We start from the raw sequence: 8,155 nt of genomic DNA, 5'->3' as shown, positions 1-8,155 counted from the left end.
GATCTAAAAATACATAGAAAAGGTCATGCAAAATGAATGTGATATAATAATCCCATCATCAAACCTTGTGCAATTTTCATCATTTTTTTTAGCATAGACCCCTTTTGATGCTTTTGACTATGCATCTACCTCTAGAGAATGGTGATCCTACTCAAAGCAACATGTGTTGATCTTTGATTTGTAGTTTTTTTTTTTGCAGGATCTTGAAAATTTGATCGAGAAGCTTTATGTTAGCACCGAGTTGAAATGTCTTGCAACTTCATTTTAAATGGTTCTAAAATAAATCTAGTCCCACACACCCAACTTCACAATCTCTCCTTCACATACAAAGTACATTGAAGATGGAGTATTATGGTTGAGTAGTATCTCTATCCAAAATTGGCTAAGGGGATACCTTTTAGATAAGCATCAATTCCTACCATGACCCTTTCCATGGCCACCATGCTTGCCAAGATTACCACTATGCCTACCACCTCAACCTCCTCCACCTTGTTTTGATTTATTATTGTTCCTTTGATCAAATGACCCAAGATTTTTTCTAGATGTTTTCATGTCCTTTGGTAGTGGGAATAAGCTATCTATACATTTGCAATAACTAAATTCATCTATGGTGTCATCCTTCCTTATCAAGACAAAAAATCTACTCTAAAACACTGGATGGACTCTAATATAAAATACTTCAATGCCGGGGCCAACTTTTTTATTTGGTTTGTGGTGACCTTGAGTAAGAAAATCCCATAATACCATATGTCATACTTATTGAGATTGAGATTGAGTGGCCAATAATGGAGAAACTTGTAGAAATAATCAAACATCTCCTTAGAGTCATCAAATGCTTTGGGGACAACTTTCATAGGACCCACTTTCTTCTACTCCTTAGCCTTGCCACCACCATCTTCATTTTGTGCATCACCCTCTACTATGTTACAAGCTAGAGCTACCGTTGCACCAAAAGATCAACCTATTAATGTCCAATACAATCACTAGACTTATAGAATATAGGAGGTGGTTAAGCCATGTCATGAATCTCAAAGGGAAACATTGGTGGTTAGTCCAACAATCCCCCCCTCAATGTTACCTAAGGAGATTCAAACCTATGACCAAGCTCTGATACTACTTGTTACAAGCTAGAGCTATCATTGCACCAAAAGATCAATCTATCAATGTATAATACAACCACTAGACTTATAGAACACAGGAGGTGGTTAAGCCATGTCACAAATCTCAAAGGGGAACATATGTAGTTAGTCCAACATACTACCTCCTCTTCTCCTTCTACCTTTGCAAAATCTCCTTGTTGACCATTCATGACCTCAAGAATATCTTCTTTCAAAGACTTCTCTAAACTATTTTGCTAGGAATCGTCAGGCTTATCTATTCTCTATTTCTTAGATGAGTCATCTTCATTGTCATTATCTTCTTGTGGGTCTTCCTCCTTAGATCTCTTGCTTGCATTTTCAGTAGTTTCTATATCCATGGAAGTATTCTCTATACTATCCTAGGTAGCTACCTCCTCCCCAAAAATGTTCTTTACAGTGTTTCCCTAATGCATAACACAACCTCCCCTCATGAAACAAACCACACCAATCATATTTGGGCATCCTTTTATCTTCCTTGGAAACATACATATGAATTTTTAATGTAAAGCTAAAACATCTGAAATGATCCACTTGAAGTCAATCATATCATCTATCCACAAAAGAGGAAACTATTGATCATGAATGAAATGAACAAGTCTTGTAAATAAACATTCATGATCCAATCTTGTGTCATTTCTAAAGTGGGCTTCAACATATGTGATCCTTGAGACTTCATTGAAAGGTCTAAATTCATCATTTATATTTCATTGTATATCACTACATCTCACATGCCTTTGACCTAGAAAGACATATGCGTATATTAAGATATTAAGAATGTTTAGAAACATTATAACCCATTCTTTCTACATCTTCAATCTTGACAAGTCATTACCAACATGATGAAATTAGTTAGGTGTGAAAGTGGGCCTAGCTAAAAAAATAAAAATCAAACACCTAACTTGAGAATCATGCCTTAAATAACATTTCCATATTGAATGAATTGAATTTGGATCATTGATTGAACATTTAAACCTACTTTTAACCCATCTTTTAGAAATTTTGTTTCTATGGAAGGGGTCCCCTGATTGGCTATAAAAACTATCTGAAACAATCAATTAGGCCTTAAAAACTTGCATTCACGCTCTCTAGTTTCCATACATTTACCTTACAAATTATTGGATCTTGATGACATCTAGTTCAAAAGATATTGACCATCAAAGTTGCTCACTTCAAACTATCCTACAAACAACCATGTCAGAAACAATAAATTGCCTTCAAATCTGGCTTTGAAAATAGGTCAAACAATCACATGGGGGCCTGAGATCTGGGCATTGGTTTAATGTCACCTGGAGAGTATAAGTCTATGATTTGGGCTCATGAAAAATGAGTGGGAAAATTTGATTTTTTTAAAAAGTTGGGTACTTGGAATTTTAGAATCGGGAACACTAGTAGAACAATTATTTTTGCAAACAGAATGGACTCGAAGAAGTGTGGAAATGGATTCATTAGGATTTGAAAACTCGCACACTTGGAGAATTTTTAGTCGAGAACATAATGGTACAATCATTTTAATTCCATCTATTAGTATTTTAGAATTTAGTTACCAATAAGTTTTACAAATTGCATATGGAATCACGTTTCAAAACTAGTCAAATAGATTTTTCATAAGCTCAAATTTAGAACATAGCAAGTTTTTGACCCCTAGAATGAAATGGAAAAATAAATTCTTCAATTTGGTCAACTGGGTGAAAGTTATCACTGGTCAAATAGGCTTCCTAGAATTCTGAACAATACGCATCAACATGACAACAATAAACAAGAAAATTTGAGGGATTCAAAACCTAGTCAAAACATATCAAAAAAATTTGAAATATGAAACATAGGTTCTTTGATATGCATTCTAGAATCTCCCAAAGTGACGAGTCATGAAACTTTACTAGGTGCAAGATATTAAATTGTAAACTAGGCTTCTTGTCATTATTTGACACTTAGACAAAAATGCAAATTTGACAAATGCTCAAAATGACACTTCACAAAATGGTTCGAAAAGGAAAATTATCATTATCATGGAACATATGCATGCACTAAATGAAAGAAGTGAAACACATGATACACATTATAGTTGTTAAAGGTTTAGTCAATTCAGATGTCTTTATCCTTTATATATGTGTGTTCATTATATATGAGATATAAGTTTATTGTTATATATATAATATAACTATTATTAATATTAATTATTAGATTATCAAATAGACATGACCTAGGAAGGGACATGTCTATTCATGTCCTATGCTCAATATAAATGTGAGAGGATGTTGCATTTGAAAAGAACATACCACATATTATGGTAGTATTAGTACATTTGCAGTGATCCATAATTTTAATATGGTATCTAGGCACATTCAATCTTTGGGATCTTTATGAAATTTGTGAGTTACCAAATAGTGTGATGGTGATTCTATGTTAAATGCAGACTTTCATTATACTTTGAAGATTGTAAACCTGTTAAACATTGATATGTGATTTATAAACCTATTAAACACTAAGATGTAATTAAGTCAGATTAAGAATGAGGATGATCATCTATGTTGGGAAGTAATTGGAGAAAGATATTTCTACAATGGTGGCAAGAAGAAATTGATTGAGCACTTAGAGTTTTCTTTTTGATCTGTAGGCATGGAAAAAGTATAGCTTGAATCTTAATAAGGGTTCTCTGTATCTTTGTAGTGATAGCTTGAAATCAAGCTTCATTTGGGACACATTCTAACCTGATTCCTATATCATACCATTGGGGAAGAGAAAAAATCACTTTATTCATGGCTCCCTTTGACATTCAACCCCTTGGCAACAACACTGGCCAATGGCTCAACATGTTCAACATCTACAAGAACCTATCCGATCAAGATGACAATCATGTAGGAATAGACACCAACTCAATTGTGTTCACTATAAATGTTTTATTGTACATAAATGCAAGTGCACAACTGGTCAATGGAACTCTCAAGAATGATCAATATTGGGATGCATGAGTTTATTATGATGGTGAAATAGAAGAGATTAAGTTATTATTTTTTAATTTAATCTATTTGATAATGGAAAAAATCAAGCCACACACCATACTTCATACACAAATAAGAGAGACTAATATAATCAAATTGAAATAATAACATCCCAAATAAAGGAATCAATGTATGAATGGAATTATTTAAGTTCCTTTTTGTGCCATGGACTTCTATTAGTGTATTTGTGGATTTTTTTTGTTATATAAAGTGTCAATAGTTGACGAATATAAGGCCATATTAATCTGCTAAAGGGAAAATAAACTATTCACATTTATTAGTTGAGCTTCATTTACAAAATTTTCATGGATAAAGTGATGGCTTACTTGGTCTATTTGAATCTGCAGGTTCGAACTATTATCATGCTAAATATCACATGGTGGCTTGAAAGAAATTTTTTACATGTCATTTTATAGTGTAAAATATAATCAGAAACAATGATGCTTTGAGTGCTTATATATATTTATGAGTGATTCAATTATATTTCTATTGTTACTGCCATGTTTAGAAGAAGCTACTCTAACTGTCAGTTGAGAAAGTAAAATTAGGTGCCTATGAGACAAGGACCTTCCAAGTTTACACATGCAACCTCCAAGGCTGAAAAAAAATTTGTTGGGAGGTTGGTGCCTTCGTCCCTTCTAGGTGAAGGTACTGTTCAACATAGACCAATGGATTTGTGACATGTTCTTAACTGCCTCCCATGGATCCTTATCTCTAATTATTGTGACATTTATTGATAACTTGAGCTTTTGATGTAATGAAAATAGTGATTACAATAAGGAGTATTAGAGCATTGGGTTATAGGTTCAAATCCCTTAAGTCATGCTGAGGGGGGCATTGTTGGGAGGTTGGTGCCTTCATCTCCTCTAGGTGAAGGTACTACTCAACATAGACCAATGGATTTGTGACATGTGCTTAACCACCTCTCATGGATCCCTATCTTTAGATGTTGTGCCATTCATTGACAACTCAAGATTTTGGTGTAATGACAATATTGATTCCAAAAACATCATTCTCTATAGACACAACTTGATAAAGGGACTGATGTATCTGAATTAAGCTACACATTTCAATGCATCATTATTTTAGATTGCTTACCAAATACTTATCTATAAGCTACTTGGATACTTTCCTGTCATTCTATCAATTGCCACAAGGTTTAGGTTGGCTATCATTGTTACCATCAATTATGTATCTATTACTGGGAGTGAAGATGGAGGAGATAGAGGTTTCCTCTCTTACTAATTTATAGGTTGAAGATGGTCAATAAATTGTAATTTTCTAAATGTTTTGTGAATACTCAGAACTATAAAAGAGCACACACAATAAAATAATTGGCAGATATGAATGATTCAAGTGTTATAAGTGTTGGTGTTTGAAAACGTTGGAAGGTTTTCAATTATCCCAATGAGAAACTGATGCATCTAGGGGTAGCTAACTCCCATTATCAACATATCATTTCAAACACCAGGCCAACTATAAGGCTAGACCCTTCTTCTTCTTCAAGCTCTGCAAAACCTAGGTGGGTAGACCTGAGATTCAATTGATACTGTACCAGTGCAGAACATATCCCTGAATCTAATAAGCAGATTGAAACCCTTTATATCTCCTAAAGACTTAATGCAATAATAGAGATGTACAATAGCTGAATGAAAATCTATGGAATGCACAAGCTGAGTGAGGGTTTGACCATTCTAGCTCTTCAACATAAAATGTAAAGATGATTGATTATCGATGTTGATCTCAGCAAAACCTCAAATATGCAGCAGTATAACAGGTGATCCTATAAGTGATCAGTGCCTTATCTATTGGGAAATTAAATGAATTATAACCATACATCTCCTGGAGATCTTAGACATATTACTACATCCAGATCTCTGATCTATCTTTCAACTTGTGAATATATATCTGCATAAAAAAGAATCTCATACTCAGAATATCCCATCATGAAATCAATAAACCCTGTGATAAACACCAAGAAGTTACATGGCTCTCTATTCCATAAGAAAGGTATTTCAATCACATACATCAGTAAATGAGATGCAACCTAATCTATGGTCTTTGATCATAAACTAGAAAAGATTACAGATCTAGAAATAGGATACAAGATTCAGACTGAATTTGGAACCATTACTGCTCTTTATTTGCTTTCCTTGAAACCAAATACATGAAAGATGTACATAATACTTCATAAATCACCTAACAGACATGAACTATTTGCATAAAACTCAAAATGTTGTTCAATACAAGAAGAAAATGCTGAAGAATGGTCTCTCAGTGCAAAAATTGGAACCCTCATAATGAGACGAAGAAAGAAAGATATAGGAAGAAGTAATTTCTTGGATTGAATTTGAACATGACACTTGTCCACTCGAAAAACCTTCATAGCAGATTAAAACCATCTTTCTTATCTTTTCCCTCTAACTGAAAATCAAATCCCCATCATTTTACCCTTCAAAGGCGTCAAGTATCTCAAAAATTTGATGATGAGAAAGTGTAACTGATTTTGGTGTCAAAGTGAACTCGATAAAAGTAACAAATCAGTTCAAATGGCCTTGTAGAAATCAAGAAAATATTTCAGAATTGATTTTATTCACCTTCAAATCCCAACAAGCCTCTAGGACTGCCCTCTGACCAACTTTGATACTTCATGATCAAAACTGCTTGTTCTATTGCTAATGACCCTGATTTTCACAAACTGATCTACAGTGTGAACCATTGAATACCTGTGCAAAAACCAACTTTAGATTTAGAAAGTTTAGGTTCTTGCGGTTCCGACGGTATATTGGAGTGCCTATTTAGCCTAAAAAATGCTCCAGTTATGGCCCTCTGAAGATCAGCCCTCTGCTCATGGCTTCCACACAAAAGGATAAAATTGAAAAATTTAAATATTCTATAGTTTAAACTATAGAAAAGTTATAATTTTTAACCAATTTTTACTCTTTTACAGACTGTGCACATCAAAGATATATTTTAAAACAAATTTGAAATTACTCTTTCCTCTTCAAACCATCTGAATAGCGCCACATGTCATTATCTTACTGGCTCGAGCTTGTGCAACAATGCCACGTGTCACCATGGGATTGGTCCTGATCTCTGAGCGGGACCCATGTTCAAGCTCTGCTAGTTTTTTGAAATTTTTGACAAGTCGCCAAGTTGCTTGCCAAAAATTCTTCATTTTTTCGATGGCGACATGGCGACCACTTGATTCCGGTCACATTTTCTGATGAACTCCTTAATCCCTCCTTCCACATCAATGCCACAAGTCTCTTTCTCGCTAACTCGCTATAGTAACTTCCTTGCATCTTTCGCATAGCGACTTAATGATGACCACATGATCAAGACATGTGGCAAAATCTCCTCCTTCCGAGCTAATCTGCCTTTGCTGGATTTTTGGGTTTTCTCAATTTCTCAATGCATGCTGACATCATCAACTCTTTATTTGAGCATTAGTTCAAAACTTAGCATTATCATCTTCCACTTGGTTGGCTTCAAGGGGCCCACCTCCCATACAATTGCCTTTACAAAAGGCCTTTGTCTTTGGACACCACAAATGAAGTGTAATATTGTATTTAAACATCTAAATTTACCCCGCTTGGGCAATGTGGGAATAACCGCTTTCACTGTAATGCTGCCCCTGCCTACGGCTTCCTATTCGACCCTTCATATTCTTTATGAATTGAACCAACGGGAGATTTGGCTTGATTGCAGAACCTACAACAATCTGTTACAAGAATGTGCAAAACTAAGATCGGTGGTAAATGCCAAACTCCTTCATGCCCATATTATTGGATTAGGAAACAAAATAGATATTCATATAGAAAATGGTTTGATCAACATGTATAGAAAATGTAGGAATCTAATATCTGCACATCAAGTGTTCGACCAAATTCTTGAAAGAGATCTCATTTCCTGGACTTCCATGATTGGAGGGTATGGTTAGAATGATTGCAATGAAGATGCGTTGAAGCTTTTCTCTCGAATGCTATGCGCAAGAATAAAGCCAGGTTTGTTCAC

General features: G+C 34.6%; 1 pseudogene; it reads right to left on the bottom strand.

The window, feature by feature from the left end:
* Positions 1-408: 408 nt before the first annotated feature.
* LOC149537633 (uncharacterized) lies at positions 409-7,316 on the bottom strand (annotated as a pseudogene).
* Positions 7,317-8,155: the final 839 nt, after the last annotated feature.

The sequence above is a fragment of the Cupressus sempervirens genome, chromosome 9, assembly GCF_028749045.1.
Source record: "Cupressus sempervirens isolate cs-2001-9-10 chromosome 9, ASM2874904v1, whole genome shotgun sequence".
Classification (NCBI taxonomy): Eukaryota; Viridiplantae; Streptophyta; class Pinopsida; order Cupressales; family Cupressaceae; genus Cupressus; species Cupressus sempervirens.
This window is presented reverse-complemented; position numbering and strand designations above follow the sequence as displayed.